The 23,541-nt window shown below is 46.8% G+C and overlaps 1 long non-coding RNA gene across 1 annotated transcript; it reads right to left on the bottom strand.

Moving 5' to 3' along the window:
- Positions 1-635: 635 nt before the first annotated feature.
- Positions 636-23,448, bottom strand: LOC138921083 (uncharacterized). Its single transcript, XR_011433342.1, has 3 exons — positions 23,237-23,448; positions 20,810-20,919; positions 636-3,171 (listed from the first exon to the last, which is right to left on the bottom strand). It is a non-coding gene; the product is annotated as an uncharacterized lncRNA (long non-coding RNA).
- Positions 23,449-23,541: the final 93 nt, after the last annotated feature.

Raw genomic sequence — 23,541 nt, forward strand, 5'->3', positions numbered from 1 at the left:
GCCTTCTAAGGAAGGAAGGGGACCAATGAAGTGAGGTATACAGAGTGGTTATATACAGTATTGGAACGAAGAGAGTACATCACATATGACAGGAATATCTCTTTTACTCCTGTCATGAGATGCTTAAGTGTCACAACAGGTCAGTGGTCAACAAGTCAGCAGTCACAAGATGAGCACAGCAGGTTGGTAATTAACTCTTAGTTCCCAGGAAAAGATGCTTGTCCTTCAAGAAATACTGATAAAGAAGGAAGTTACATCTTTAAGGGCACCATTCTTCTCTTTGGGACATAATAAATGTTTCAAGCAGACATACAATGCCTACTCAACAGGCCACCTCAGGCCCCTTTGAAAACATAGTCAGGCAGGGTTAGTTTTAAACCAAATGGCTTCCTCATATACTCTGATATATCCTATTGATTTTGATTTATTCATCATTATCCCTCTTTTGATCAGTAATCCTTCAATAGAAAGCACTGATGATCAAAATATTTCCCCTCAGCAGCAAGGTGGTTGCTGCCTGCCCTGGGTGCATCATGTCCCTTGGTGCCAGGCTTTTATCTCATTGACTTGCCCAGTTATCCACACTTGGGGGAATAGTCAGATAAGTATAGGTGTATATATTAACAGAGGAAACATTTCACAGATTATGTAATTTTTCTATTAATTATTGTCATTGGACAAGCATTGTACAGCTGTTTTTAAATAACTCCTCATGCTCACATTGTTTCCAGTTATAGAGTGGGTACAATAACAATAATGACAATTCAATAGTTGTAAACATTAACATTAAATTGAGTTATGTGGCACAGTCTTTATGAGAAAAGGATTATAAGATTGATCGACCTTGTCAAGTCTCTGAGTAGTCATTACTCCGGCCTGTATGCCAGTCTTACAACACTGAGTAAAGAAAATAGTCGTCAGTTTGAATATTGTGACTAATACAAAGACTTCAAAGAGCAATAGAAATAGGAATTGCCATCTGAATTACAAAAGGGAATCAATTGGGGCTGGCCCTGTGGCCAAGTGGTTAAGTTTGCATGCTCCGCTGTAGGCAGCCCAGTGTTCATTGGTTCGAATCCTGGGTGCGGACATGGCACTGCTCATCAAGCCACGCTGAGGCAGCATCCCACATGCCACAAATAGAAGGACCCACAATGAAGAATATACAACTATGTACTGGGGGGCTTTGGGGAGAAAAAGAAAAAAATAAAATCTTTTTAAAAAAAGAGAGAATCAATACCTGAAGGGTACCAACCAAAAAAAATCACAACTAGTTGTAAGATCACTTAAGACATTCACCTGCTTTTTCATGTGCTTTAGCAGAGATGACACAATGAAAGAGTCATCAGGTATAAAAGCACAGCATCTAGTTTGAATCATTGTATATATACCACCTTGGAATGCTGATGGAATTTCTAAGGAAATTCTGTTTTGAATGACAGACTTTCCTATTAAAAACATCTCAGTATTTAATAAGGCTATTTCTGCTTGAATATCATTAATGACTTTTTGAGTAAATTTAGTCAGGACTTCTAAATGTGACATGACATCTTCATGGAAGATGAAGGCCCAAGGAAGGAAGAAATATAGCTGCTAGGTGTCCATAGCAGTGGACCACTCTACAAGACTATCTGACCTTAAAGAGCAGAAGATGGGCAACAGATATTAGCTCAGGGTGAACCCTTCCCTGCTTCCAAGGGAAGTTAAAGGTGCAGTGTTTTAGCCATCCAGCCAGTAACCAAGACCATAGATTTGTTCCACAGAAACACTGAATCCCATTAGGAGTCACTCAGTAAACACCTGAACATCAAAAACAGCCTGTTCCAAACCAAAGACTTTCTTGAAGGATGGTAGTGTTCTGAAAACCTCACGTGGAACAATTGTAAAACAAGTATACAGTTTAAGCATTACAAAGATTTAGACGAGCAGATATAAGGTTGGGAATACAGGCCTGGTCCAGAGTCTTGGGACAGCTGCCTGCAACAGATGCCGTCTTCTTCTCATCCTGGTCTGGAGACTTTTGCCTTGGTCAGTTAAGCCCGGGATCAGAAATAGGCAGTGAAACCCACTCAGATGGAGAGGCCTTGGATACTCCTTTCCAACAGGGCTGCAAAGAGTCTTTTATCTGATGTATTTCTCAAAAAGCAAAATCTTCAGGTGGAAGTCCGTGATTCTTAAGGTCTTCATCTCTCAGGAACTCACTGTGAAAAGAATCAGCAGCCAATCTCTCATTTCTTTACGTGCCTCAATGAGACTTTGACGATGATGTAAGAAATCTGCTTTAAGAAATGTTGGCTCACACATTCGTTCATCTAACTGCATAGGCCATCCATTTAATATCTTGAAAAGGGACAGCTGATGCTTACCACAGTGTGTAGATCTAAGATTGAGGAGCACTAGCAGAAGAGCTTTCATCCAGAGGACATTAAATGCTTCTGAAAATTTTGACAATTGAGCTTTTTCTTTGCACCATGAATTAAAATGTTGCATTATTGGCCAATGTTACAAATAGATTTAATTATTTGTCTCACAAAATTAGTTCCCAAGTCACTGTGTAACTCAGTAGGTATTCCTCGAATAGGAATTATATTCTCCAATAAGAATTTACCTGAAGCCATTGTTCTTTTGTAAGGAAATGCTTCAACCCATTGTGAGAACATACAGATCATTACAAGAGAGATTTATATCCTTGAGATGGTGGCATTTGAATAAAGTCCAATTGCCATACCTCAAAGGGTCCCTAAGGAAGGGGAGGTGGCTTTATGACTCATGAAATTGTCTCCCTAGGTTATTTCTTGGACATACGGTACAGTGAACATGGTTTATGAGCCACTGTGGGAGAAATGTTCCAAAAGTATTATTACCCCCTTAAAGTCATCTTTTAAGATGTCCAGTGGGTTAATTGGTGTATTTGCTGGGCCAGTGGCAATTGTGCTCCAATATGCAGTGTGAGTTTTTCATATCAGGCCCGAGCCACATCTCTGTGATGGGGTCAGAAATTCCCCCTTTTGTTGCCACCTTGATTCTCTTCTTCTGTGGCAAATTCCGGAGCCTGTAGAAGGAAGTCTTTCACTGGATTAGAAGAGTTAATTGAAAATAGCATTCATTCTTGAGGCTGAACAGTAGGTTTCGCTTGATAATGTCCTTGCTCAAGCTTTAAGTAAGACCTATCTGTAAACCAAATGAGAAAATAGAATGCAATCGTGGGCATTTTCCGCCTGTGGTGCTGGAAGCAAGGTAGTAGGGTTAGGGTGGTGAAAAATATTTACCTATGTATAACCTGAGAAAGTTTATCATTATTTACTTGACACTGCTTCCCATGCATTTTAGCATAACAAACTACCCTAGTTAGTCTTGTATCTCGCTCTTTACAGGAAGAGAGAATAAATTACTTTGATAAGTCCAAGGGGCCTTCTGAAAATTCACAGAGAAATTTTCAAATCAAAAGAAAGACTTCATTTAGGATATGAATTTGGGGGGGCTTGTCAAAAATATCAAAAGGTTTTAAAAACCCTTGGTCAAACAAGATCAAGTATTTGCTGATCTTGTGTCACTGTGGGATGATGGTTGCTGTGAAACAATGCTTAGTCATCCATATGAACAAAGAGAGACTTACTCAAAAGTAAAGAAAACCTTTTATACTCTCTTTATGAAAAGCCAAATAAAAGTCTAGGAAAAATATCCTTTTATGTGAGAGAGAACCAAATTTTAATTTTCCCCCAGCTTACTTTTGGTATTAAATGTTACTGAATTAAATTTATTTTAATTTTGGCCAACATGACCCTGCACAAAACTCTTTCCTCACGGTTCACTTTCCCCAAAAATTCTGTACCTTTCTTGATACACTCAAAATTTATCCCATATCTTCTTTCCTTCCTAGAGCTTTAGGAAAAACTTATGTTTCTCAACAAAACAATCAAAAATATTTCCATTCTTTATACATACTTTACTGAAAACATACATCTTACTTTCCTTGAATACAAAGATGTTTTCCTTATGAAATTTTTAGTAGTGTTAATTACATATATTAATTAGGATTTTTAACCCTGTCAGATGTTAACTTTTAGTGAAAACTATGAAGTAAGCAGTTATGAATCATATTTATATTAGCATTCTGTGGCTTGGCAAATTTTTAAAAGCTTTTTATTATTTATACAAAAATTCAAATTCATACTACAATATTTTAACAAAATATAACAGTTTTTACTAATAGACTCAAGCATTTTTTAGTTTCTCTGTAATAAGGAGCCCAAAGTAGATACATCTATCTTCTATAATTAACATCTAATATTTTATCACCATGGAAATGACCTAGATATGAAACAAATTTTAGCATTTAACTCAATTAGCAAAACCTAAGGTTTCAAGTTTCCAAAGGGTTTTGAAATTATTTTAAGTGCCTACCCCATAACACAGAGTGATTGTTAAAAATTTCACCCAACTCTCTTTTCATTTTCACGTTTATTTAGTTGACTTGTTTCCATACTGATAACTCTGAAAATAGGTTTATGTTAATCAAACCAACAAACTAAAATAAGCTTCCACTTGCCAAAGATTGTTGTATATTATGTTAACTTGAAAGATATTTGGGTTCATTTCCATTACATTTATATCAGTGCTTACTTTAAGCAAACTAAACAGAGCTCTTTACCATCTGGAGGTAAGATATCACACATATATGACATACATATAGACACACATACAGAAACTCCACAGCTATTGTTTTAAAATTACTGACATGAATCATGATCAGTAGTATAAAGCTCACTAGTCATGAAAAAATAATGGAATCTAAATTTTGTTTTAAGCTTTTTCTAGTAATATTTGTGGAGAAGAACCTCAAGATGCCAGATTTCAGGCAAGGGTGAACTTACGGCCATTTTTCTTGCCTTTTTTCCTTCACTTTTCCTCAATCTTAGGAATAGGAGATGGGCTGGATAAGAGTTCCTGGAGAGGTGAGGCAATAAGCCTTTTTGAGATGAAGGAAATGTGTGGAATCTGAACTGCCTCTAGAGCTGTTTTCTACTTTTGCAAAGCTTTGTAACTTGAAGAGACTTGCTCTTAACCTCTCAGAAATTTGGGTTCTAACATAAAAATCATTAGAAGTCAATCTACCTGTCCAACTACATCATCCTAATTGGCTTCTTTCCCTCTGGGTGCTTAGTTTTGTTTTAGCTTATGGAAGAAGGCCAAAAAATTCTTAGGAGGCTCTGCATATCAGCTTCCAGTTTTGGCTGAACTTCTCATCATAAATTGTTAACTCCTTCCAGTGTCTTGTCAGGTTTCAGAGGGACAAACAGTATCTACCCGGCGGTATTGAACAATTCCATTACCTTTAACATAGCAGTTTCCCAGAATGCCTCTCAGAGTCTCATTAACTCTGGGAGAATAATACAGGGGTGTCTGTAAAGACAAGTCCCAATACATTTTCTTTTAGGTACCTTTTATAACTTAATTTTCTATTAGCTTTTTGCAACAAAACTTTCAATAAGGTTATTTTGGAATTTTGAAAGTTTTGCTTTAAACTGCACCTCTTATATAATCTGATATAATCACTTTGCTCCTTCTAATAGCCCACGTAATTCCTCTGAGGGTGGTGACAGTTTGGTAGCCCCCTTAGCTGAGAATAGAGTAGAGCCCACATTTGTGTTTGACTATTTCTGACTGCAAAATGGGAAACAACCACATTTTGTCTGGCTGTATATAGAAACCTGTACCTGATGATTATTGAGCCAAGGTCAGGACACAAGCAAGCATGGTAAGAATTTTTTTGTTTCTTGTAACTATTTACAGTTTCTGAAACCTTTAGTTGAGCAATTATGCCAGAACGTGGAGAGCAGGACTCTTTAAAGCACTTCCCTCTTACCTGGCTCTTATAAAGGATCACAGAAATGGCCACTGTAAATTTAAATTATTCTGGCTGTCTTGTCAAGCATTTACAGCTATGCTATTTCATTAAGCACTTGCAAGTTTCAGCATAAAGCCAGTCAGAGTTCCAAGGGGAGGCTGCCCATTCAAGGCTTTTAGAAGCTCAATTTCCTGTTTTTTGTTAGTTTGCATTTACTATAAATTCTGACCAATTTCTAGGGGCAGTGTAATGGGTCTGCCACTCCCATGAGGTTCTCAGTCAGCTCAGCACACCGTACAGCTGGGAGAAGCTGGTGTTCTTCTCTTCAGAGCGGAGGAAGTCCAGACTCTCATGTCTCTATCAAGCAGTTTGTTCAGACTTTGTAAACACAATTCTTTCTAATTTAGAGCCAAATTAAAAGGTCAGCCACCCTATTCCCTCCAAAGTCACCCCTCTAGGCTCCGAAGGCTGAGAATATCCCCTTGGGTTTCTCTTCCCTAGGAATTCCTCCTTAGGTTGCTCTTATCTAGAGTATGTACTAGTACCCCCTTAAAACACCTAGCCTTAAGGATAGAAACAGCTCATATAAACTGTGCACCATTGACTTAAAATAAGCAGATCCAAGTTTCAGGGAAAATCACTGGGTCACCTGAAGAATGCTGTAATTTGTGGGGGCAATGGGTCAGTTTGCACCAAAGGCCAGTTCAGTGTAGATTTCAGGTGGTCTCTGGTGAGTTTTTCTGAAATCTTGCTGGAATGACACCAAGAAATGTCAATGCAAATTATCCATAGTTAATATATAAGTTAAAATTGGGGAAGCCTTATTATGAGCCAAGTTCGAGGAGTATAGCCTGGGTACTTTATTCCCCAAGGAAGGGAGGTCAACAAGGAAGTGGGGTGTAAAGAGTGGTTATATACCATCTTGCAGGAAAGAGTGTACATCACACATGATAGAAATATCTCTTTTACTACTGTCAAAGCATCTTAGCTGGCACAGCACATCAGCGGTCCCCAGGTGAGCACAGTAGTTCAGCAACAGTTCCTAAGTTCCCAGGAAGAGCTGCTAATCCTTAAACAAATGCTGATATGGGGGTAAGTCACATCCCCATCATTAAGGGCATCATTCTTCTCTTTGGGACATAGTAAATCTTTCAAGCAGATGTAGAACGCATGCTCAACAGGCCACATCAGGCCCCTTTGGAAAAACAAGGTCAGGCCCAATGAGTTTTAAGCTAAATGACTTCTTCATATACTCCAACACATCTGACTGTTTTCATTTATTCATCAGTGTTAAGTCTGACTCTATTCAAGAAACCCGATATTAGTGATTACTTATGTAAATAAACCTTCGATTTAACCCTTGGATGTGCCACCCTCTAAGAGAGAGCCAAATCTTAGCGGTCCCTTCCAGGGGCAAATGCAAGCAGCCTGAGAACCACAGCTGGAATCCTGGTGGACATAAATGCTAGAGCTTGGTGAATTGCCGGCAGTGGCAACATGGACCCCAAGGACCTTCCCAGATGCCAGTGTGATGGATAACACCCAACGGCCACGTGGGGGCCTCCTCTAACCCAGATGAAGACTCACAAACAGGCCCAATGGGAGCATCTATGGTACCTCACCTCATGCAGCAAATTTGAGCTGCTGCTCTTCATGGGGAAAATATGGCCCCATGTGGGCTGTGATGGAAGACTTTGGGGCAGAAACCCCAGATGTGGGATGTCTATCACTCCACACAGCAAACCTGCAGCAGGGCTTGGTCACATGAAACTCAGAGGTTTGGGCAGAGATTTTAAAGAACACAAAACATAGTCATTGCCTTTGGTGACCTTGTTCTACCCTTTAGAATATAATCCTCGCCTGTGAGCCTGGACCAGAGATCTGCTGTCAGTTCACTTTAAACTAGTGCTACAATAATCGCCTACCCAAAAATCAGACCTTTCTTTCACCCCTGGTAAAGGACCAGGAAAAGCAGAGTTCCTGACATTACTGAGGACTTGTTGACGATGAAAGTCATGGACAGCCCACCTTTCTCCACCTCCTGGGAAGCAATAGGTCAGTGAGGAATGCGGAATTCTGGTGGCCAGCTGTCGGTGGGAAAACCGACTTTCAGATGAAGTAACAGGATAAACACTGAGCACGGTCCGCTCTGCCAGCACTGCCCACAGTGGGGTTGGGAAATATCTTCTCCCATGATGGGGAGGCCAGCGAGAATCAGATGAGTCAGACCCAGAGGGGAGCCTCCCTATTTGAGCTTTGAAATCTAAGCTGACGCTCTGCTTCCTGATCCTTCCCCTGGGGTCAGAAAACAAGAGGCCGTAATGTCCCTGCTGTGGGTGTGGATTCTCCATGGCTACCACCTTCCCAGCTTGGAGCATGAAGGCAGCTCCAGAGGGTTCCTTGGAAGCAGCTGCTGGTCTGATAAGTGACAACATGCTGCCACCACAGAGGGCAGATGCACCACTGTGACCACGACGCTCGAGCCTTGTTTTTGTGTGCCATTTGTGAAGAAAATAGGGATATCTTAAAGCCCCTGTGGTAGGCTGAATAATGGCCAACCAGGCATCAACTGTCAGCTCTAGAACATGTGAAGGTGACCTATTTGGTAAAAGGGTCTTTGCAGGTGTGATTAAGTTAAGGGTTTTGAGATGGGAGATTACCCTGGATTTTTCAGGTGTGCCCTAAACACCAGCACAAGTTATAAGACAGACACAGAGGGAAATCAGAACCCACAGAAGAGCAGGAGGCACCAGGTCCACAGAGACAGAGACTGGAGGGATGTGGCTGAAAGTCAAGGGGTGGAGGTAGCCACCAGAAGCTGCAAGAGGCAAAGGACAGACTCTCCCTAGAGCCTCTGAGAGAGCATGGCCCAGCCAACACTGTGACTTCTGCCCAGGGACACTAATCTCAGAGTTCTGGCCTCCTCAGCTCTGAGAGAATCAATTTGTGTTGTTTGAAGTCACTACATTTGTGGTCATTTGTGACAGTGGCCTCAGGAAAGGAATCCAGCTCCAGACCCAGGAAGAAGGGACTTCACCTCCTGCTGCAGGAGCATCTGCTCTGTCAGGACTCGCTGTTATCAGAGCAAATCATGGAAGAGCAAGAGTGCGCTCATCCATCTTGTGACCACTGTGCGTGCCTGAGCTGCTTCTGCTGCAGGTCTGAACAGCAGAGGAGGCCCACGTGAACGTGCAAGAAGACAGCACAGCAAAGATATTGCTGCGAATCCCTCCCCCAAGCATCCCCAGGGGTCCTGTGACTTGTCAAAGAAATCTAGAGCTTTCCTCACATTTCATATGTGATATTACTGCTTTACCTGACTAGTAGAAAAGCACAGCTCTGTTCCCAGGGGCGGCCACCAACCCTGCCCAGCCCCCCATCACGGCTGGGCTTCCTCTGCCTTGCAGCCTCAAATCTCACTGCCAACCCACATGCTTGCAATTGCAGATAAGCAAGAACTCAGCTCAACCTGAAGAAAATAAACAAGGGCCACGGTTGGAACCATCCAGAGGAAGGTCAGGATTCGGGGTACTTGGACCCCTTGTGGGCACAATGTCCACAAGAACCCAGGCTGTTTTCACCAGTGTCTGATTTATGCCCTGATCCACTTCTTTACAAATGGGAAATGGCTGCTGCAATCCTGGGGAAACATTGCTTTTGTACCTTTCAAACAAAAAGAGCTTTTCTTTCTCCAACAATTGAACAAACGTGCTGAACTTCACAGTCATGGACGTTTCCACCACAACCCACCCCGATCATCATTTTGGTGAAAGGAATCTCCTCTCTGGTTGCTGCAGCATCGGTTAGGGGTCCATCCTCACACACTCTCTGAGGTCAGGTGTGTGGGTCAAGCATCCCACCTTAGAGTGAGATTCCCACCTCAAGGGTGTGCCTGAGGGAGCGGGGTTGGGTAATGAACAGTGTTCCATGCACAGATATCAATAGTTGTCTGTAATCAGGATCAGAGCAGGCAAGGTTTCCAAACAAGTGCTGTTGTGCAAGCCCCCAGGAGGCATAGAAATAGAGATTCCTCAAGCCCACAGCAGCCTCGCTGGGTCCCAGTCTCAGAGCAGCTCCTCCATCTTCTCCCACAACCCAGCATCCAGCCGGCGTTCACCATGCGGGGCCTCTGCTTCGTGCTCCTGACCTGCTTCCTCCTCTTTCCTCACTTTGCCACAGGTGAGCTCTGAAACCAGGCTGGTGTGGGGTCACAGGGGTCTCATGTGATGGGAATGGGGACCAGCCCGTGTAGGGGGAGTGGCTTTGGGTCTAGAAATATGTAATAAATCTGAGCATCAAGAAGAGTGTCAACCAAAGAAGGAAAGTCTCAAGCGAGATTCTTAGCTTTCTCTTAATGAACTGAAACATGCCGCTCAGTATCTCTCAGGCTAAGGATGGAGTCATTTCCGTGAAACATGGACCCAGTGACTAGGTAGAGACAACACCACTGGGCCAGGCCAGGCCTTCATGCTGGCAGGTGATGCTGGCCTTGGGACAGGCCATGGGGATAACTACCACGTAGGAGGTGCTGTCCCCAGGGCTCATTTGCTGTCTGACTCCCCTGCCTGGGATAGAGCCCAGGATAAAGGAGAGAGCTGGACCCAGGAGCCAAAACACTAGTATGTGTTTCTCAGCTCTGACACTGACTCAGAGCGTGCACTTAGACAAGTCACCAAGCTGTCCTCAAACTCAGTCTTGTCTTCTTTAGAATAGGAAGACAAACCCCAGAGTTGTACAGAGTCAGATTGAAGACAAACAAGGCAGAGCTTAGGAGGGGCCTCATAGAGCAGGACAGACATGCCAGGTGTGTTCCCCCTGTGTGATTCCTGGCTCTTGATTTTGTGTGTTCTTGACTGGATGGCCCACGGTGACAGGCCCACATGCCAACTCCTCCTGAGACCTGGATGCAGCACAGGGGATGGCAGGACGGAAGTCCACTAACCCCTGTCTACTCTTTCTGCCCAGTTCCTCTGGCCCAATCTCTCCTGTCCTTTTGTGCCCAGGGCATGTTGGAGTGTGCACTGTGGGGTGGTTCTCACCAGGCCACATGAGGCTGCACAGATTCCCCTTGAGCATCTGGAGTAGGGCCTGGACGCTGAAGGGCAGCGGGGGAGCCTTGAGTCAGCATTCGGGGCAGACACTTCGGTACCTGCCCTCTTTAAAGCAGAGGCTGTCCTGCCCGCCAGGAGCCAACATAGCAGTGGCAGCAGAGCAGAAGGAGCGGGGGCTCCGTAGGGTTTCTAAGGGAGGCACCTGCAGAAGGAGCCTCTCCTGCCGGCTCTGCGGTGCACATGTCATGACCCTGCATTCACAGGGAATGTTGCTCCCAATGAGTGACTGAAATATCTTCCTCTCCACAGCCCAGGTCCTGATCATAAACACAGAAGAGAAGTGCGGTTACGTTAGCGGCAAGTGTTATTGGTTTTCTTGCCCAGAAGATCATGTACATATTGGTTACTGTTGGATGTTTGCAGTAGGGAAATGCTGTTGGCCCCGTGCGGAGATGAAGAACATGGGAGGATAAGGAGCCCAGAGACTGAAATAAAGGGCCGACTATAACTCTGAAAGTGCTATGGTATTCTTTCCTGAAAATAAAGAAATGACCCCTGCTGTATTTCTGTATTTTAAAAAAAAAAAGTGATTACTCTGTGTGACAGTGTCTGGGAGAGACATGTACGTGGAAGCAGAGAGGGAACTGACGCGTGCATGGCAGGCCTAGGAGTGGGAGGCCTGGCGTGTGTGATGGGAGATGCTTTCACATGGAAATGTTGGGCTGTCAGGTATGTGCTGGAAGAGGGGATTCTAGCTCCCTAATTATAGGGAGGGTACTGTGATGTCCCCATATATGGCAGATGTGTGTGCAAGGGACAAAGGAGGGACATTAAATCAGAAATTCACCTTATTCTGTTTTCCATTAATGCTGAGCCATCTCCTGGGCCTTCAAACATTTATCGGTTGACTTTGTGAGACCCCAGCCCAGAACATAGTGGCTTAAACACCCACCACCTACTGAGCTTATGATTACATGATTGGCAGGAGGAGCTGGGCTCAGTTGAGTGAGTCTTCTGGTCTCACCTACCAGATATGAGTCCTCTGGGGCTGTCATAACAAAGGACCACAGCCTGGGTGGTTTAAGCAATAAAAATTGATTTTCTCACAATTACCAAGGCTGGCAGTCCAAAATCAAAGTGTCAGCATGGTTGATTTCCTCTGAGGCTTCTCTCCTTCACTTGCCGAGGGCTGACTTCTCCCTGTGTCTTCGCATGGTCTTCCTGCTGTGCACACCTCTGTTCAAACTTCTTCTTCTTGGCAGCATACCAGTCATTGTGGCTTAGGGCCCACCCTAATGACCTTATTTTAATTTAATTACCTCTTGAAGGACCTTATCTCCAAATATGGTTACATTCTGAGGTATTAGGGGTTAGGACATCAACATATGAATTTGGGGGGACACAATTCATCACAGAACACCTGGGCTTACTCCTGCATCTGCAGTCAGCTTCCAGGTTGACTGCGGCTGCCTTCTGGCAGAGACAATGGGAATCTCTGAGCCAAGTCTCTTCTCATCTCAGACTCTCCGAGGCTTGTTCTCATCATGATTTCCAGGGTCCCAGCAGAACCAGACGAAGAATGCAACGTGTCTAGAAATCAAGGCTTATAAGTGGCCTTGTCCGCTGTATTCTATTGACCAAAGCAAGTCTAAAGGCCAGGGAGATTCCAGAGTTATGGAAACAGACTCCACCTGCAGACGGGAGGACATGCACAGTCACACAGTTGAGGTCCGATTCAGGGAGAGGGGTACAATGGTGGCCACTCTTCCATTGACCACAAAGAGTATCCGGGGCCCTTCTACCAATAAGGGACTGTGTGTTGTGTGAGGGGCTTAACTCGGCTCAGGAGAAGGCTCAGACCTTTACAAATCCTGTCTTCAAGATAAGATTCTCTGGACAAATGTCCAGATGGATCAGGGCTCTGCTCTAGAGACGGGACCCAGAGTCCTATGAAGTATAGTCCAGGGCTGTGATGGCAGTGGAGGAATTTGCTGAAAAATATCATGCATGACTAGTTGTTGCCGAGAAAATCAGAATTTTCTGGACTCAATTATACTTATTTTGCCCTTTATACTGTATTGGTTGCGGAATCCACAGAGGGGAGGGGACCAATAATGTCATCTGTGCTGAAAGCCCCCCAATGTCTTCATTCAGACCTTTCCCTTCCCTGTGGACCTCTATGTGACTGGAGACAGTCGTGTTTCTCTCTACACCCAGAAGCAGGGCTGAGTCAGGGGGAGGTGAAGGAGGGGTCTTTAACACCCCAATCATCTCCTGCAGGCTCCTCCCTACAGCTGCCCAAGGAAGGATGAACTAGAGATAACGCCAAGAACTTGCAAAACAAATGCAGCTTCAAAACCATCCCCCAAACCCTCCACCACACTGCTCTGTCTAAATGCTTCCTACGTAGACCTCTGCAGCCCCTGCCTCTGCCCACACAGCCCCCAAATCAGAACACGCTCCAAGTCACAGCCTAACTCTCCCGCTGCATCTGTCCCTGCCCTCTCCTGTCCTCTAATCCTCTCACCGAACACACCCCGCATGTCTATGCTGTGTCATCCCCACGGGGAAGGACCTTCCAAGGCTTAGTAGCTCCCCTTCCTGCTACCCATGGGAGTTATTCACCTCTTCCTCTGTTCTCCATGAACATTCATCCACCAGGGCTGTTGGATCCTAAAGAGGAGAGGAGAGGAGAGGGGAAAGTCTGCACAGTGACTGGGCAGGGGACCAGGATGTCTGCAAATCACCATCCTTTATAACCCTAGACCCCTTCACGCATTCACACCATGGGTATTTATTGTGTCCTTTCTGCCAGGTTCTGGGATGAAGGACTGAGATAATGTCCCTCCTCCTGGGTATGACATTCTAGTGGAAACAGATGGACAATGAGAAAATCAACTCATTAAGTGACACCTGTGCTGAAAAGAAGAAAGCAGAGCGAGGGGATGCCTGGTGTCTATGAGGTGCTATTTTATACTGGGCGGCCTGCATGAGCCTCTGTCTTGTTTTTTCATTGGTATTTAATGTCAGTTTGTTATTAACACTCTCGGTAGGACCTGCACCAAATAATTCCACCACCTCCTGTAATAGCTCTTACAAAGGAGGAGAACAGCGATGTCCTCAGACCCCCTGACACAGACACAGCACTGGACTCACCCCGTTTACAGATTCCTGGAGGGCAGGGAGCCGCCCCGCATTCCTCTCTCACTTCAGCCCACGTCTCCAGGAGTGCTGCTGCCTCATGGGACAGAGTGGCCTGCTTCTCCAGGGAACACTGCCTGGTCTGTACTGAGGGACAGTGTGGGCACGGACCATTGCCCCAAACACACTCACAGGTGGCCCCGTGTCGCCGGTGCAGGGATGCTTCCAGTTTCATTGAAACAAAACACATCTTGGAGTTGGGGGTCTGAGTTCCATGATCTCCAGCACTTTCCTGGCAGTTAAATTTGCCTGTTTGTCAGCATATGCCCTTCACATCAGCAGCAACCCCCCTCCACCCCAGTTCATGATCCTCTCCTCCAAACAAGTTCAACTGAGTGTCAGACAGGAAAGCATGGAGAGTCGAGCAAGTCTTGAAAAGGGAGACACATAAGCAGAAGAGGGTCAAGATCTGAGGTCAGCAGACACTGCAAAATAGCCCTGGCCTGCAATCCCTCTTCCTTCTGTGAGCCGGGACAGCCGTTTCATGACGCTCTAACCACCACCTGGATGCTGCAGGCAGAAGGAGAGACGGCGCTCAAGCAGAATCCCGTGATGTGGTAAAGGACATACATTCTCAAAATTTTCTCAATACTTTGTCCCTTCAGTTGAGTTTTAATGCTTTATGGCCTTCTCCTCTGATGCTCATACAATCCATTAGCTTTTCTCATCATCAGCCAACCAGTCTCCTCTATGCATGGATCCTAGGAACAACCCCCTGGTAAAGGGGAGCTGGGGTGACTTTCCTCTCACTACTTAGTTCAATGCACCATGCCACATAGGAGCAGTCTTTGAGTCACTAGAGTTTTGAAGCCTGTGTCTCTATAGAACATGCACTAGAAATTTCCACAGAGAGAATTCAATGGTGGGAACTGGATGAAAGAGTGGGAGAACTGAAAAAGTAAAACAGGAAGAGTGGGGTGGCAACTGCAGCACACAGCCCCCACCCCAAGGACTTGGAGAGCAGAGTAAAGACATTTGGGTTAGCAGAACCCTGAGACTCAGAGAAGGAGCCCCACCCAGCTGCAAGCCTGCCTCTCTGGGAGCTCTTCTGGGGCACCACATGCCGGTTCCAGCAGTGCCAACAGAGACAGCCTGGAAGCATCAAAGCTCCAGGGCAGAGAGCCATTGCTGGGGCATCCAGAACAGGGGCAGGAAGCCAGCAGAAGGAGCAATCACCTTCTCCTCCTCTTCCTTCCCATCTTCTGTGGCTCCTGTCTGCAGAACACAAGGGACGTGGCAGGCAAAGGAGGAACACGCTTTGCAGACTCTCAACCTTGGCCTCACAAGGTGGGCTTTGAAGAATCATCTGGAGCTGAGGGGTGATATTCAATTTCATGGTGGTTTGGCAAGCTGAGTCAAATTAGTCCCATCCAGGCACCATAATAATGACTCAGTGGAGGGATATCCACATTCATTACTGTGTAACCAACTACTCCAACCAGAAGTGGCTTAAACCAACACAGATTTTAGGTGCTCCTCATTCTGTGGCCCAGTAGTTTGGGTTGGCTCTCCCAGAGGAGATCACGTGTGGTCCTCTGGCGTTGGGACTGGACTGGGCCGTCTCAGATGGTGTCACTCATGTCTGGAGTTGGACTGTGTCTCCAAGAGGTCCCCAAAGTTAGGCCCCTACCACCCCCAGAGACTGAGAGATAGCAGCTCTGTCTCCCCAATAGTCACATATCAAAGAGGTGCCCTGTGTCCCTGAGAAAGACATTCTTGGCCAGGAAAACTAGGAGACTTTTGAAAAGATTTACGTACCTCTCAAAGGGACAGAGAAAGAGTTTACAGTGACAAGTTTTCTAAGTAAATGCTCTAAGGAAGGGGAGGTCAGGGGCCTGGAATCAGGAAGAAGTCCCTTCTAGTTTAGTCTAACTGAGGGGACATCAAGGCTGGACGGTCAGAGGCTGTTCCAGCTTCTTCACAGGACAGGCTCCGGGTGCTGAGAGAGAGAAAATGAGAGAGACAGAGACAGAGAGACATAGAGAGAGAGAGACAGAGACAGACAGAGAGAGAGAGAGAGAAACCCAAAGAGAAAGAGAAAGAGAAAGAGAGAAGCAGCTGCTGGGAGTCTGGGCCTGCACTGGGAACTCCTGCAACATAACTGCTCCCACATTCTCTTGGTCAGAGGAACTCACAGGCCGGCCAAATTCCAGGGGGTGAAGGAAAAGCTTCTTCCCTTAATGCATAAGTGGCAAAGTCATGTGGCAGAGAGGTGATCACGTGAAGATGGAAGGAAATGTGGTCCTTTGTCCAATCTGCCACAAAAGGCTTAGCTAAGGGGTCAGGTGTGGACACTTAGTCAGACACGCTTCTCTACCTTCTGAGATTTCTGCTCCACCCACTCCCACTCACCATCCACTTCATCTCATGGCTGTGATTTGAGGTGGAAACCACTCTCTTCTGAGCTGAGGCTATTCCCCAGGGACAATCACCCCTTTCCCCAAGATGTTATCTACTTTTCCTTTCAACAACAGCCCCCCCAGCTTCAAGGCAGAAGACATTGACTGTAGCTCTTATTCATACTGCTGCTGTCTCAGGAGAAAGACCCGCCTCCAAATTTTTTAAAGCATTTCCTTCTGTTTTTCACATATGAAATATGGGATATGTGGAGATGCCTTGAATAATACCTAGAAATTAGGGGAAATATTTTGTCTTAAAGGTTGAAATGTTGAGGAATGTATGGAATACCACAGTGATCACTCCTCAACCATAAACACCCCCTACTCCCAATCCTAACTCCTGTACGTGATTTCAATTTTACATTCCTTTTCTAGCAGATAGAGTTCTGCTCCCAGTGTGTAGGAACTGTGACATTCTCCCTTTGCAGGACAGCTTGGAAAGGAGCATCTGGGGAGTAGAATCAATGAATGGGCCCTTGTGGTAGAGGGGAGGAGATGGGACTTTGCCAATAACGGTTTGGGGAAAATGAAGCTGAAGGACTGGAAACCCAGACCTTAGGACTGCATGCTTGTATTGGATTAGAGGAAAGAGACTCAAAAGAGTAAATAAAATTTTGATCACCTGTGTTGTAGAATTATGTCTCTGAAATGGGGAGAGACGTAGAAGAAGAGAATTCGAAATTCTGATGAAAAACGGGAAATGCTTTGAAACGTGATGGCAAACTGGGCATGAGGAGGAGAGGAAAGGCTCTCAGGATAAGTAAACATTCCCTTTAGGGAAATAAAGCATTTGATCAGAAGCACAGTGAAACTGTAGGGAGGAACCAGAGATGTCTGACTCTGTGGTGTTATTCTGGTAAATGGGAAACAATCAGAAGAGTTTCACAGGTTCAGCTGCACCGTCCACTCTGCTCTTCCCTTCAAGAGGGTGCGTTCTTCCACGGCAGGTTGTTCTGCTGCAGGACTTGCCCAGGGAAGGAGGGAGCACTCCACCTCACCCACCACCTGATCAGTGCAGCAAGGTCCTGGGGATGGGAAACGCCCTTGACTCAAGGACGGCACCAAAAGCTGCCCCAAAATAAAAAGGAGCAAGAGTTTGGCTATTGCCTGCTTTAGGAGTTAAAGACTCCATCTTCCTCATCACCATCACCATGCCAAAGTACCACTTCTTCCTCAAATTATGCCACAAATATAGATGGATGGATAGAGAGACAGACAGATACATAGTTAGATAGATAGATAGATAGATAGATAGATAGATAGATAGATAGACGGATAGATAGAGATCCTGAGAGAAGGTTTTCCACCACCCACGTTTCCTTCTTACACACTGGAACCTGGATTAACCCTCAAGCCCATCCGGAAAATCTTTAGTGAGGGCAGAGATCCTAACGGACTTGAGTGTGAGAAACAGAGAAGGTGCCACTTAACATACCCTGTAAGACTTCCAAACACCAGTTAAGTCCTGGAATCCCACAGACACGCACTCTGACTGGTGGGTACCAGACTGCCTTTCAGTGGCCCAGAGGCGGTGACCAGTTTAACCATCCTCTGACTAACCTGCCTGCAGTCATAACCACCAGGAAGTACTTTTCCAGGGCCTGTTACAAGGTTGGGAACAGCAGAGAAAAGACTGCTGCCCACATCGAGAGACTGGATCTGATCTGTACTTTCCCCACTAGAAACCAGAAAACGGTGCCCTCGCCCCACGCCCTGCTGGCAATTTGGGATAAAGCAGAAGCAGCCATGGTGTCCCAACACGTCAGGCCCAAATTCTTCCTGCAGGCGGGTCTCTGGCCGGAAACCGCCCCGCCATGGGACAGCGGGCAATGGATTGGGCGGGGGCCAAGGAGAGGAGCCGGCGGCCGGAGGCGGGGCAACAGCCATGCTCACCCCTCCAGCATCCCAACCCACCGAGATGCCCCAGGACGCACACGCCATCCTGCAGGGGAAGGCAGCCTGACTATGCCTGGGCACAGCGCTGGGCGGCAGTGCGTGCATGGCGGCACCTCACCCCACCGGCTGAGCACCCCAGCCCAGACCCTCGTGGATCCCCGCAAATGCACCATCTTTCTGTGTAGGCGTGATTCCCCCCAAAGATGCATGGTCTGCCCTACATGAGACCCCCACGGATGCACAATCTCCCCACGAATGCATGATCCCCTGCAGATTCATGGTCCCCCTCACCCCCTCAAGGATGCATAATCCTCTCCTGGAATGTGGGCGCCTGTAGCCCGGCCCTTCCCTCCAGAAAAGCCTCCTGGACTCAGGCAAGCCCTGCGGTGCGACATGCGCGGAAGACCGGCTTGGGTGCGCCCTGCTCTCCCACCACCGCGGCCTGCCTGGGGGTCTCCGAGGCGGGGGGCACTGCTCGGGGACCTGCGTTGGCGGTGGGGGGTACCGGGCTCGGTGTTTTGCGCGGCCCTGGAGGACTGTTTCTCCGCTTCTGGGTTTGGGACGAGTCAGAGGCGACCTGCTGGGGACACCCCAGTCCCATGAGGAACCCGCGCCTGGCCACACAAGATGGCAACACTGTTAAGCGCCTTTCCAGTTTGAACTGGTAACTCTTTCAGTGCCAGAGTGGAGGCCTCTGCCCACTTCCGCTGGACTCCCTGCAGACACTTCTTCCTTGGCGGGGTCCCCTGGGATGGAGGTGGATTTAATGACCGCCCGGCGTCGAGACCCCAAGTGACCCTGTGACTCTCCCCAGCACCCACGCAGACGGGGACCCTGGCTAGCGCTGACTCTGAACTACACCCTGGGTCAGAACTGAGCCCTTTGCTGCATCCTAGTTGGCGGGGTCCCTTGTTTGAACCTCCATCCCTGTGGGTCCCCCAAGGGCCATTTCAAAGACACACTGGGCCAGACCTGCACCAGGAGGAGCCTCTGTGAGGTTTGCACCAAAGCTCCCTGGGTCCAGCGCTCCCACTGAGAAGGGCTAAGACAGGACAGGACCCTTTGGTCTCAGCCCCCACCCCAGGTGTTCACATGGATATTCTCCCTCCCTTTCTCCCAGCCTGGAGCAGCCAAGGCCTCAGCAGTCCTCAGCCTGGGCGGGGCAGTGACTCCTCCACAGACTTTTTGTGCAGGGACCCTGTTTTGCACTGTGCGGCAAGAAGCCCAGGGTGGTTAGAGCAGGTGACAAGGCTTGGGGAGGAAGGAAGGGCTGCTGGGACCCTGGCTCCTCTGTCCACACCCGCAGGGTTCTTGTCTGTATCCTGGGCAGTGCTCTCTTTCTGCTATCGCAGCTTCGTGTGACCATAAATCCGTTTTAAACTTTAATATGGAAAACCCAAATTATAGGCTCATAAAACGGTGACTGCATCGTGCCCTTGCTGGTGCTGCACAGATACAAGCTGCCACCCCACTGTCACAGATGGGGATGCAGATCCTGACCTGGGTCTGACTCACTCTGCCCACCCCGATACTCCACCCTACCATCCTCAAAGGTAAAATGAACAGCCGCCCCAGAGAGGAGGCTTAACATTTTTTGAGCACATACCAGATGCTAGGTGACGATTATAGAGCCAAGCCCTCAGGACACAAACAAGCATGGTAGGAATTCTTTTTTCTTTCTTTGTAAATATTTACAGCTTCTGGAACCTTTAGCTCAGCAATTATGCCGGAAGGTGGTGAGTTGGACTCCTTAAAAAATACCCCTATTACCTGGCTTTTATAAGGGAGCCCAGAAGTGGCCACTATAACTTTAAATTATTCTGCGTTATCTTGTCAACCATTTGCAGCTATCCCCATTTCATTAAGCACTTGCAAGTTTCAGCATGAAGCCAGCCAGAGTTCCGAGGGGAGGCTGCCCATTCGGGAACTGGTCAGCTTTTAGAAGCTTGATTTCCCATTTTTCCTTTAGTTTCTTTTTACTATAAAAACTGACCAGTTTCTAGGGACAATGTTGCTTGTCTGCCACTCCCGCAAGGTTCTCAGTCATCTGAGAACACCTTATGACCGAGAGGAGCTGATGTCCCTTCTCTTCACAGTGGAACAAGTTCAGACTCTCATTTCACTATCAAGCAGTTTGTTCAGACTTTGTAAACACAATTCTTTCCAATTTAAAGCCAAATTAAAAGGTCAGCCTGCCCTATTCACATCAGAGTTCCCCCAGAGGCTCCCCTGGCCTAGGAATTCCCCTTGGGATTCTCTTTCCTAGGAATTCCCCCCTAGGCTCTTCTTACCTAGGTTATGTACCACTATCACCTTAAGACACCTAGTCGTAAGGTTGGAAACAGCTCATAAAGTTCTGGACTATTGACTTAAAATAAGGAAATCCGAGTTACAGGAGAAGTCACCAGGGTTACCTGAAGAATGCAGTGATTTGGGGGGGGCCAAAGGGGCAATTTGTACCAAACGCCAGTTCAGTGTAGATTACAGGTGGTCTCCGGTGGGTTTCTCTGAAATCTTGCCGCAACTGCAACAAGAAATGTCAATGCAAATTATCCACAGTTAATCTATAAAACAAAATTGGGGTTTGTTTATTATGAACCTTGTTCGAGAAGGATAGTCTGGGATCTTTCTTCCCCAAGGAAAGAAAGGTAACAGAGAAGTGGGGTGTACATAGTGGTTCTATAGACTCTTGGAACAAAGAGCCTACATCACATATAACAGGAATATCTCTTTTCCTACTATCACAGGATGCTTTGCTGGCAGAGAGCTCACAAGGTGAGCACAGCAGGTTGGTAATTAATCCATAGTTCCCAGAAGGAGATGGTAATCCTTAAACAAATGCTGATGCAGGGGGAAGTACATCCTCATCTTTAAGGGTATCATTCTTGTCTTTGGGACATAGTAAACATTTCAAGCAGATGTACAATGCATGTTCAACAGGCCACATCAAGCCGCTTTGGGAAAGCAAGGTCAGGCTGAATTAGTTTTAAGCCAGATGACTTCCTCATGTACTCCAATATATCCACTTTTCTTCATTTATTCATGAATGTTAAGTCTGACTCTATTCAAGAACACCCACCATGAGTGAGCACTTGTGTAAATAAACCTTCGATTTCCCCATGCATCTCTCTCCCAGAGAGAACCAAGTCTTAGTGGTCCCTTCGTGGGGCAAATGGAAGTAGCCTGAGAACCAGAGCTGGATGCCTTGTGTCCAGAGATGCTGAGAGCTGGGTGAGGTGGCCTGGCAGTGGCAACATGGACCACGAGGACCTTCCTTATGCCAGTGTGAGGGGTAATCCCCAAGGGCCACATGGAGGCCTCCTCTGGGCCAGCTGAGGACTCAGAAACAGGCCTGATGGGAGTGTCTGGTACCTCTCCTCCTGCAGCAAATTTGACCTGCTCCTCTTCGTGGGAAAAGGTGGTGCTGTGATGGAAGACTTTGGGGCAGAAACCCCAGATGTGGGGATGTCTGTCATTCCACTCAGCAAACCTACAGCAGGACTTGTTCAAATGAAACACACAGGTTTGGGCCAAGATTGTTAAGAACATAAAACATAGTCCTTGCCTTCAGTGACCGTGTTCCACCCCTTACCGTATAATCCTCCCCTGTGAGCCTGGACCAGAGATCTGCTCTCAGTTCACTTTAAGCTAGTGCTGTGATAATCACCCACCCAAAAACAGACCTTTCATTCACCCCTGGTAAAGGACCAGGAAAAGCAGAGTTCCTGACGTTACTGAGGACTTGTTGACGATGAAAGTCATGGACAGCCCACCTTTCTCCACCTCCTGGGAAGCAATAGGCCAGTGAGGAATGCGGAATTCTGCTGGCCAGCTGACAGTGGGAAAACCGACTTTCTGATGAAATAACAGGATAAACACTGACCATGGTTCACTCTGCCAGCACTGCCCACAGCAGGGTTGGGAAATATCTTATCTCATGATAGGGAGGCCAGTGAGAATAAGACCCAGGGGGGAGTCTCCCCGTTTGAGCTTCAAAATCTAAGCTGATGCTCTGCTTCCTGATCTATCCCCTGGGGTCAGAAAACAAGAGGCCGTAATGTCCCTGCTGTGGGTGTGTATCCTCCATGGCTGCCACCTTCCCAGCTTGGAGCAGGAAGGCAGCTCCAGAGGCTTCTCTGGAAGCAGTTGCTGGTCTTATGGGTGATAACTTGCTGCCACCACAGAGGGCAGATGCACCACTGTGACCACGAAGCTTGAGCCTTGCTTTTCCGGGTCCATTGTGAAGAAAATGGGGACATCTGAAAGTCCCTGTGGAAGGCTGAATAATGGCCACCAGGTCATCAGCTACCAGCTCTAGAAGCTGTCTTTGTGACCTTGATAGTAAAAGGGCCTTTGCAGAAGTGATTAAGTTAAGGGTTTGGAGATGGGAGTTTACCCTGGATTTTTCCAGTGTGCCCTAAACACCAGCACAAGTCATAAGACAGACCTAGAGGGAAATCAGAACCCACAGAAGAGCAGGAGGCACCGGGTCCACAGAGACAGAGACTGGAGGGATGCGGCTGAATCTAGTCAAGGGGTGCCGGCAGCCACTGGAAACTGCAAGAGGCAAAGAACAGACTCTCCCTAGAGCCTCCAAGGGAGTGTGGCCCAGCCAACACTGCGACTTCGGCCCAGGGACACTGATCTCAGAGTTCTGGCCTCCTCAGCTCTGAGAGAATCAATTTGTGTTGTTTGAAGTCACTACATTTGTGGTCATTTGTGACAGTGGCCTCAGGAAAGGAATCCAGCTCTAACCCCACCCAGGTGCTGGAGAAACACAACACAGAGGAGGACATTGTGGCCCCTATGGAGAAGGACGTTGACGAGAAGTACAACCCCACCTGGCACTGCCTTGTGGGGAGGACCTTCAGGTTACGTGACACAGGAACCCACACACTTCATCTACATCTGCTTGGGCCAGTGACCATTCTGCTGTTCAAATCTGGGTAAAAGCAAGGATGTGCCACACCCCCACTGATCCATCCCAAAACAAGGACTGCGGCCTAAATTCCAAATGCCGGGGACTGGAGTCTTCAGCCTTGCCTGAGGGAGCAACCTCGATCTTTGAACTTTACCCTGTTGTTTCAAACAGGACATGCTCTCTGCTGATTTGTTGTGGTTACAAAACAACTAGCAAAACAGCTTC

The sequence above is a fragment of the Equus caballus genome, chromosome 27, assembly GCF_041296265.1.
Source record: "Equus caballus isolate H_3958 breed thoroughbred chromosome 27, TB-T2T, whole genome shotgun sequence".
Classification (NCBI taxonomy): domain Eukaryota; kingdom Metazoa; phylum Chordata; class Mammalia; order Perissodactyla; family Equidae; genus Equus; species Equus caballus.